The sequence below is a fragment of the Balaenoptera ricei genome, chromosome 20 (assembly GCF_028023285.1).
Source record: "Balaenoptera ricei isolate mBalRic1 chromosome 20, mBalRic1.hap2, whole genome shotgun sequence".
Classification (NCBI taxonomy): Eukaryota; Metazoa; Chordata; class Mammalia; order Artiodactyla; family Balaenopteridae; genus Balaenoptera; species Balaenoptera ricei.
Genome location: NC_082658.1, coordinates 62,174,706 through 62,183,046, shown reverse-complemented (window position 1 = coordinate 62,183,046; position 8,341 = coordinate 62,174,706). Strand labels below are relative to the sequence as shown.

Genomic DNA, 8,341 nt, shown 5'->3' with positions numbered 1-8,341 from the left:
CCACCAGGTCCCCAGGCGATGCTGAAGCTGCTGGTCGGGTACCACGCTTGGCGGTCCGGGCACCGAGCTGGGCGGTCCGGGTACCACGCTGAGCGGTCCGGGTACCGAGCTTGGCGGTCCAAGTACCGCGCTGGTCGGCCCGGGCACAGAGCTTGGGGGTCCAGGTACCACGCCGGGCGGCCCGGGCACTGCGCGGGCGGGAGACGGCGCAGGGCCGCGGGACCACAACTCCCAGGCTGCCCCGCGCTGCTCGCTCGCTCCCCCTGCCGGCGCCTCCGGGTTGCCGCTTGCTGGCGGGGGCCCCCTCAGGGAGTCCGGGAGCGAGCGCGCGAGCCGCGGCGGCTGCGGGCTGCAGGCTGCGGGCTGCAGAGCCGAGCTGGCCGGTGAGTAGGGGCCACGCCGACCGCCCATTCCTCACGCCTGAGCGGCGTCGTTTACGCGGGCTGCGTGTCCGGGTCCGGAGTGCGGGGTCCGGGATGCGGGGTCCGGCGCGGGGCGCGGGGCTGCCCGTCACTGAGGCGGCGTCCTGCCCGCCCAGTCGAGTGCCGGGACCCGTGTCGCGGGTGGCGCGGCAGGTGGCCGGCCTCCCCTCCGGGCCGGGGGTGTCCGGGAGCGCAGGACGGAGGCCGGTGCCGCGGGCACTGGGCCACGGAGGTGCCCGCGGCCCGGCGCGCGGCGGCCCCGCGGGAGCTGTCCTGAGTGCTGCGTGGCGGGGGCCGGCCGGCCCGTGGAATCCCGGCTCCGCGGAGCCGTGGGCACCGTTGCGCTGGCGGGGCCCGCGCGGCGCACCTGGAGCCCGGGCGCCGTTTGGATGCCCGGTGGCCCGGGGTGCGCAGCCTGTCAGGAGCGCAGCGGGGACGCCTCCTCCTGCGCATACTGGAAGCACAGTTAGTTTTAGATGCTTTCTTTCTTTGCTTTTTAAAGGAGGTTGGACCCTGAATACCTCATTTTTCTTTTGTGGGCGCTGCATTTGCCAGCAGGTAAGTTTATATAATAAGCGGTGTACGGTTAGAAAGACGCGTTCCGGGGAAGCTGCTCTCCCTTGCCCTCTATCGGGAGAATTTCGCGGACTGGTCGACACGCTTATCCATTCGCAGCTGCGGGCGCTGCGGGCAGCAGATAAAGTCCCGTGGAGTCGACACAAGTCAACCCTTCCGAGCAAATTTTGGTTTCAGAAGATTTTTGTCATCTAGTTTCAAACAAGATGTTGTTTCATTTAAGACGTGGTGGGGGGAGCAAAACCTGTCAACCCTGATGCCTTAACTCGACAGCAAATGGCTTTGTACGATAAACTCGCAAAGCAAGCCTGTTTAATTTGGTGCCCCAAACTAGATCTGAAGCCTCCACGTTGAGCTCTGTTTTAATAGTTTTTCAAGTTGATGTGTCTGCCTGTGGTGCGTAATCTTTTCTTCTGTTAAGAAGCAACAGATGTTTCTTTCTAACGTTTGTGCTCATTCCTTGTTTTCTATGGACCACCTTCTCCACAGTGTGGACTATTAAGGGTAAAATAGGACATTTTTGTCTTGGGCTTCGTTTTCGGGGAATGTTCCCAGTGTATCTTCACTGAGTATCTTCTTTATCAGATTAAGTAAGTTTCTGTTTTGTTGATTTTTTCCCCAAATGCTTTTGTATAGCATGTATTGAGATGACCATGTAGTTTTCTTCTTAACATTATTAAACATAGGTGATTATTCTGCTAGCTTTTCTGTGTCTAAAATCCTGGGATAATTTAAAATGAACGTCTCGGTTGTTTGATAGATTCACTTAGCTAACATTTTATTTAGGATTCTGGTATCTATATTTGTAATAGATTGGTATATATTTTTTCACCCTCCTCCCATTTTTGTCTGAGCTCATAATCAAGGTTATGCTGTCCTCACTGATTAAGTGGGGAAACTTTCCATTATTTTCTATGCTTTGAAGCAGAAGAACGATCTGCACCTTGAAGTGTGGCACAATCTGACTGCAGACCGCCTGGGCTGCTGGTGTTTTTTTGTTTTTGTTTTTAAAGAAGTTGGTATCAGTATTGAACTACCTTTTCATTTTTTCCACGATCATTGACTTTTCTCAGGTTTTCTATCTCCAAAGTCAACCTAATACTTTATATCTTCCTGGAAAATCATTAACATTGTTGATATTTAATATATTTTAGCATAACGTTGTGTACAGTTGTCTGTTGCAAGCAAAGAAGTCTTTCATATCTGTGGTGCACTCTTTTTCTTGTTCATACGTGTGTGTACGTGTGTGTGTGCATGTCTGCCTTTTCTCTTTTTTAATTGGTCAGACTTGCTTAATGCTTGCTTACTTTATTAGTCTTTCCAAAGAACCAGATTTTGGATTTATTGATTTTTTTTTTTTTTTTTTTTTTCACACACACACACTGTATTTTATTTTTACAAGAGATAAATCGACTGACACCAAGCATTGTACATGGATGACCACAACAAAAGCAACAATGATTGCAATTACCAAACATGAAACACACTCATACTATGTCATAGTATTGACATTCAGTCCAGTAATCCTCCACTGTAACAGCTCCTTTACTTTGCAGTGAAAATTGATTTGTATATTCTTTGCCTCTGAGTCCTTGTGGAATTTTTTTTTTTTTTTTTTTAAATTCAGACAGAAAGTCACAAAAATTATACTCATCCTCATCAGTTCACTCAGTCCCATGTAATTAATTTTTTTTTTCATCTTGATCTTTTGTTAGCACTTTTATGAGTTCATCAGTTTTTCATTAGAGTTCTGAAAATGCTTATTCATTCAGTTCAGCAGTACAGTCTGTTACCAGAAACCTGTACTTGTCAGAGTCTTTTCCATGTATTTCTTTTTTTTTTTTTTTTTTTTTTTTTCTTACTTCCACAGTTTATTTTCAAAACCCACTGTTGAATTGTTTTTTTTTTTTTTTTTTTTTTTTTTTTCACACACACACACACTGTATTTTATTTTTACAAGAGATAAATCGACTGACACCAAGCATTGTACATGGATGACCACAACAAAAGCAACAATGATTGCAATTACCAAACATGAAACACACTCATACTATGTCATAGTATTGACATTCAGTCCAGTAATCCTCCACTGTAACAGCTCCTTTACTTTGCAGTGAAAATTGATTTGTATATTCTTTGCCTCTGAGTCCTTGTGGAATTTTTTTTTTTTTTTTAAATTCAGACAGAAAGTCACAAAAATTATACTCATCCTCATCAGTTCACTCAGTCCCGTGTAATTAATTTTTTTTTTTCATCTTGATCTTTTGTTAGCACTTTTATGAGTTCATCAGTTTTTCATTAGAGTTCTGAAAATGCTTATTCATTCAGTTCAGCAGTACAGTCTGTTACCAGAAACCTGTACTTGTCAGAGTCTTTTCCATGTATTTCTTGAAGATGAAACCCTTTTATAGGAACATATTTGCAAAATCATCAGAGTACACCCAGAACTGTCTGTAAATGACAAAAGACTTAAAAATGACCACAGTTAAAGATTTGATGACAGTTCATAATAATGCAGTTGACAAGAAAATTAGTTATTTCTGAGATATACATTTTAAAGTAATAACTAGGATTATTACTTATAACATTATACCATAACATATAAGATTTTTAGAAATTTCATGTAATGTCTGAAACATTTATATTGACATATTTCCATACATATTTCCATACAAGTACAAATATAAGATTTTTAGAAATTTCATGTAATGTCTGAAACATTTATATTAACATATTTCCATACATATTTCCATACAAATACAAATATGATTTTTAGAAATTTCATGTAATGTCTGAAACATTTATATTAACATATTTCCATATATATTTCCATACAAATACAAATATAAGATTTTTAGAAATTTCATGTAATGTCTGAAACATTTATATTAACATGTTTCCATACAAATAACCCAATGAAAGTTTAGTATTAGTTGTTTTGTTTGTTTTTTTATACTGCAGGTTCTTATTAGGCATCAATTTTATACACATCAGTGTATACATGTCAGTCCCAATCGCCCAATTCAGCACAGCACCATCCCCACCCCACCGCAGTTTTCCCCCCTTGGTATCCATATGTCCATTCTCTACATCTGTGTCTCAACTTCTGCCCTGCAAACTGGCTCATCTGTACCATTTTTCTAGGTTCCACATACATGCATTAATATACGATATTTGTTTTTCTCTTTCTGACTTACTTCACTCTGTATGACAGTCTCTAGATCCATCCACGTCTCAACAAATGACTCAATTTCGTTCCTTTTTATGGCTGAGTAATATTCCATTGTATATATGTACCACATCTTCTTTATCCATTCGTCTGTTGATGGGCATTTAGGTTGCTTCCATGACCTGGCTATTGTAAATAGTGCTGCAATGAACATTCGGGTGCATGTGTCTTTTTGAATTACGGTTTTCTCTGGGTATATGCCCAGTAGTGGGATTGCTGGGTCATATGGTAATTCTATTTTTAGTTTTTTAAGGAACCTCCATATTGTTCTCCATAGTGGCTGTATCAATTTACATTCCCACCAACAGTGCAAGAGGGTTCCCTTTTCACCACACCCTCTCCAGCATTTGTTGTTTGTAGATTTTCTGATGATGCCCATTCTAACAGGAGTGAGGTGATACCTCATTGTAGTTTTGATTTGCATTTCTCTAATAATTAGTGATGTTGAGCATCTTTTCATGTGCTTCGTGGCCATCTGTATGTCTTCTTTGGAGAAATGTCTGTTTAGGTCTTCTGCCCATTTTTGGATTGGGGTGTTTGTTTCTTTGATATTGAGCTGAATGAGCTGTTTATATATTTTGGAGATTAATCCTTTGTCCGTTGATTCATTTGCAAATATTTTCTCCCATTCTGAGGGTTGTCTTTTCGTCTTGTTTATGGTTTCCTTTGCTGTGCAAAAGCTTTGAAGTTTCATTAGGTCCCACTTGTTTATTTTTGTTTTTATTTCCATTACTCTAGGAGGTGGATCAAAAAAGATCTTGCTGTGATTTATGTCAAAGAGTGTTCTTCCTATGTTTTCCTCTAAGAGTTTTATAGTGTCCAGTCTTATATTTAGGTCTCTAATCCATTTTGAGTTTATTTTTGTGTATGGTGTTAGGGAGTATTCTAATTTCATTCTTTTACATGTAGCTGTCCAGTTTTCCCAGCACCACTTATTGAAGAGACTGTCTTTTCTCCATTGTATATCTTTGCCTCCTTTGTCATAGATTAGTTGACCATAGGTGCGTGGGTTAATGTCTGGGCTTTCTATCTTGTTCCATTGATCTATGTTTCTGTTTTTGTGCCAGTACCATATTGTCTTGATTACTGTAGCTTTGTAGTATAGTCTGAAGTCAGGGAGTCTGATTCCTCCAGCTCCATTTTTTTGCCTCAAGACTGCTTTGCCTATTCGGGGTCTTTTGTGTCTCCATACAAATTTTAAGATGATTTGTTCTAGCTCCGTAAAAAATGCCATTGGTAATTTGATAGGGATTGCATTGAATCTGTAGATTGCTTTGGGTAGTATACTCATTTTCACAATGTTGATTCTTCCAATCCAAGAACATGGTATATCTCTCCATCTGTTGGTATCACCTTTAATTTCTTTCATCAGTGTCTTATAGTTTTCTGCATACAGGTCTTTTGTCTCCCTAGGTAGGTTTATTCCTAGGTATTTTATTCTTTTTGTTGCAATGGTAAATGGGAGTGTTTCCATAATTTCTCTTTCAGATTTTTCATCATTAGTGTATAGGAATGCAAGAGATTTCTGTGCATTAATTTTGTATCCTGCAACTTTACCATATTCATTAATTAGCTCTAGCAGTTTTCTGGTGGCAGTTTTAGGATTCTCTATGTATAGTATCATGTCATCCGCAAACAGTGACAGTTTTACTTCTTCTTTTCCAATTTGGATTCCTTTTATTTCTTTTTCTTCTCTGATTGCCGTGGCTAGGACTTCCAAAACTATGTTGAATAATAGTGGTGAGAGTGGACATCCTTGTCTCGTTCCTGATCTTAGAGGAAATGCTTTCAGTTTTTCACCATTGAGAATGATGTTTGCTGTGGGTTTGTCATATATGGCCTTTATTATGTTGAGGTAGGTTCCCTCTATGCCCACTTTCTGGAGAGTTTTTATCAGAAATGGGTGTTGAATTTTGTCAAAAGCTTTTTCTGCATCTATTGAGATGATCATATGGTTTTTATTCTTCAATTTGTTAATATGGTGTATCACATTGATTGATTTGCGTATATTGAAGAATCCTTGCATCCCTGGGATAAATCCCACTTGATCGTGGTGTATGATCCTTTTAATGTGTTGTTGGATTCTGTTTGCTAGTATTTTGTTGAGGATTTTTGCATCTATATTCATCAGTGATATTGGTCTGTAATTTTCTTTTTTTGTAGTGTCTTTGTCTGGTTTTGGTATCAGGGTGATGGTGGCCTCATAGAATGAGTTTGGGAGTGTTCCTTCCTCTGCAATTTTTTGGAAGAGTTTGAGAAGGATGGGTGTTAGCTCTTCTCTAAATGTTTGATAGAATTCACCTGTGAAGCCATCTGGTCCTGGACTTTTGTTTGTTGGAAGATTTTTAATCACAGTTTCAATTTCATTACTTGTGATTGGTCTGTTCATATTTTCTATTTCTTCCTGGTTCAGTCTTGGAAGGTTATACCTTTCTAAGAATTTGTCCATTTCTTCCAGGTTGTCCATTTTATTGGCATAAAGTTGCTTGTAGTAGTCTCTTAGGATGCTTTGTATTTCTGCGGTGTCTGTTGTAACTTCTCCTTTTTCATTTCTGATTTTATTGATTTGAGTCCTCTCCCTCTTTTTCTTGATGAGTCTGGCTAATGGCTTATCAATTTTGTTTATCTTCTCAAAGAACCAACTTTTAGTTTTATTGATCTTTGCTATTGTTTTCTTTGTTTCTATGTCATTTATTTCTGCTCTGATCTTTATGATTTCTTTCCTTCTGCTAACTTTGGGTTTTGTTTGTTCTTCTTTCTCTAGTTTCTTTAGGTGTAAGGTTAGATTGTTTACTTGAGCTTTTTCTTGTTTCTTTAGGTAGGCTTGTATAGCTATAAACTTCCCTCTTAGAACTGCTTTTGCTGCATCCCATAGGTTTTGGGTCGTCGTGTTTTCATTGTCATTTGTCTCTAGGTATTTTTTGATTTCCTCTTTGATTTCTTCAGTGATCTCTTGGTTATTTAGTAACGTATTGTTTAGCCTCCATGTGTTTGTCCTTTTTACGTTTTTTTCCCTGTAATTCATTTCTAATCTCATAGCGTTGTGGTCAGAAAAGATGCTTGATATGATTTCAATTTTCTTAAATTTACTGAGGCTTGATTTGTGACCCAAGATGTGATCTATCTTGGAGAATGTTCCGTGCGCACTTGAGAAGAACGTGTAATCTGCTGTTTTTGGATGGAATGTCCGATATATATCAATTAAATCTATCTGGTCTATTGTGTCATTTAAAGCTTCTGTTTCCTTATTTATTTTCATTTTGGATGATCTGTCCATTGGTGTAAGTGAGGTGTTAAAGTCCCCCACTATTATTGTGTTACTGTCGATTTCCTCTTTTATAGCTGTTAGCAGTTGCCTTATGTATTGAGGTGCTCCTATGTTGGGTGCATATATATTTATAATTGTTATATCTTCTTCTTGGATTGATCCCTGGATCATTATGTAGTGTCCTTCCTTGTCTCTTGTAACATTCTTTATTTTAAAGTCTATTTTATCTGATATGAGTATAGCTACTCCAGCTTTCTTTTGATTTCCATTTGCATAGAATATCTTTTTCCATCCCCTCACTTTCAGTCTGTATGTGTCCCTAGGTCTAAAGTGGGTCTCTTGTAGACAGCATATAGATGGGTCTTGTTTTTGTATCCATTCAGCCAGTCTATGTCTTTTGGTTGGGGCATTTAATCCATTCACGTTTAAGGTAATAATCGATATGTATGTTCCTATGACCATTTTCTTAATTGTTTTGGGTTTGTTTTTGTAGGTCCTTTTCTTCTCTTGTGTTTCCCACTTAGAGAAGTTCCTTTAGCATTTGTTGTAGAGCTGGTTTGGTGGTGCTGAATTCTCTTAGCTTTTGCTTGTCTGTAAAGCTTTTGATTTCTCCATCAAATCTAAATGAGATCCTTGCCGGGTAGAGTAATCTTGGTTGTAGGTTCTTCCCTTTCATCACTTTAAGTATATCATGCCACTCCCTTCTGGCTTGCAGAGTTTCTGCTGAGAAATCAGCTGTTAACCTTATGGGAGTTCCCTTGTATGTTATTTGTCGTTTTTCCCTTGCTGCTTTCAATAATTTTTCTTTGTCTTTAATTTTTGCCACTTTGATTACTATGTGTCTCG

At 39.8% G+C, this 8,341-nt stretch overlaps 1 protein-coding gene across 1 annotated transcript in view; it reads left to right on the top strand.

The window, feature by feature from the left end:
• The first annotated feature begins 299 nt into the window (after positions 1 to 299).
• Positions 300 to 8,341, top strand: part of SPECC1 (sperm antigen with calponin homology and coiled-coil domains 1) — a 265,582-nt gene continuing 257,540 nt past the window's right edge. The window contains exon 1 of the mRNA XM_059908106.1: positions 300 to 383. The gene's annotated coding sequence lies outside the window, so the exon portion shown is untranslated. The remainder of the gene's footprint in view (positions 384 to 8,341) is intronic.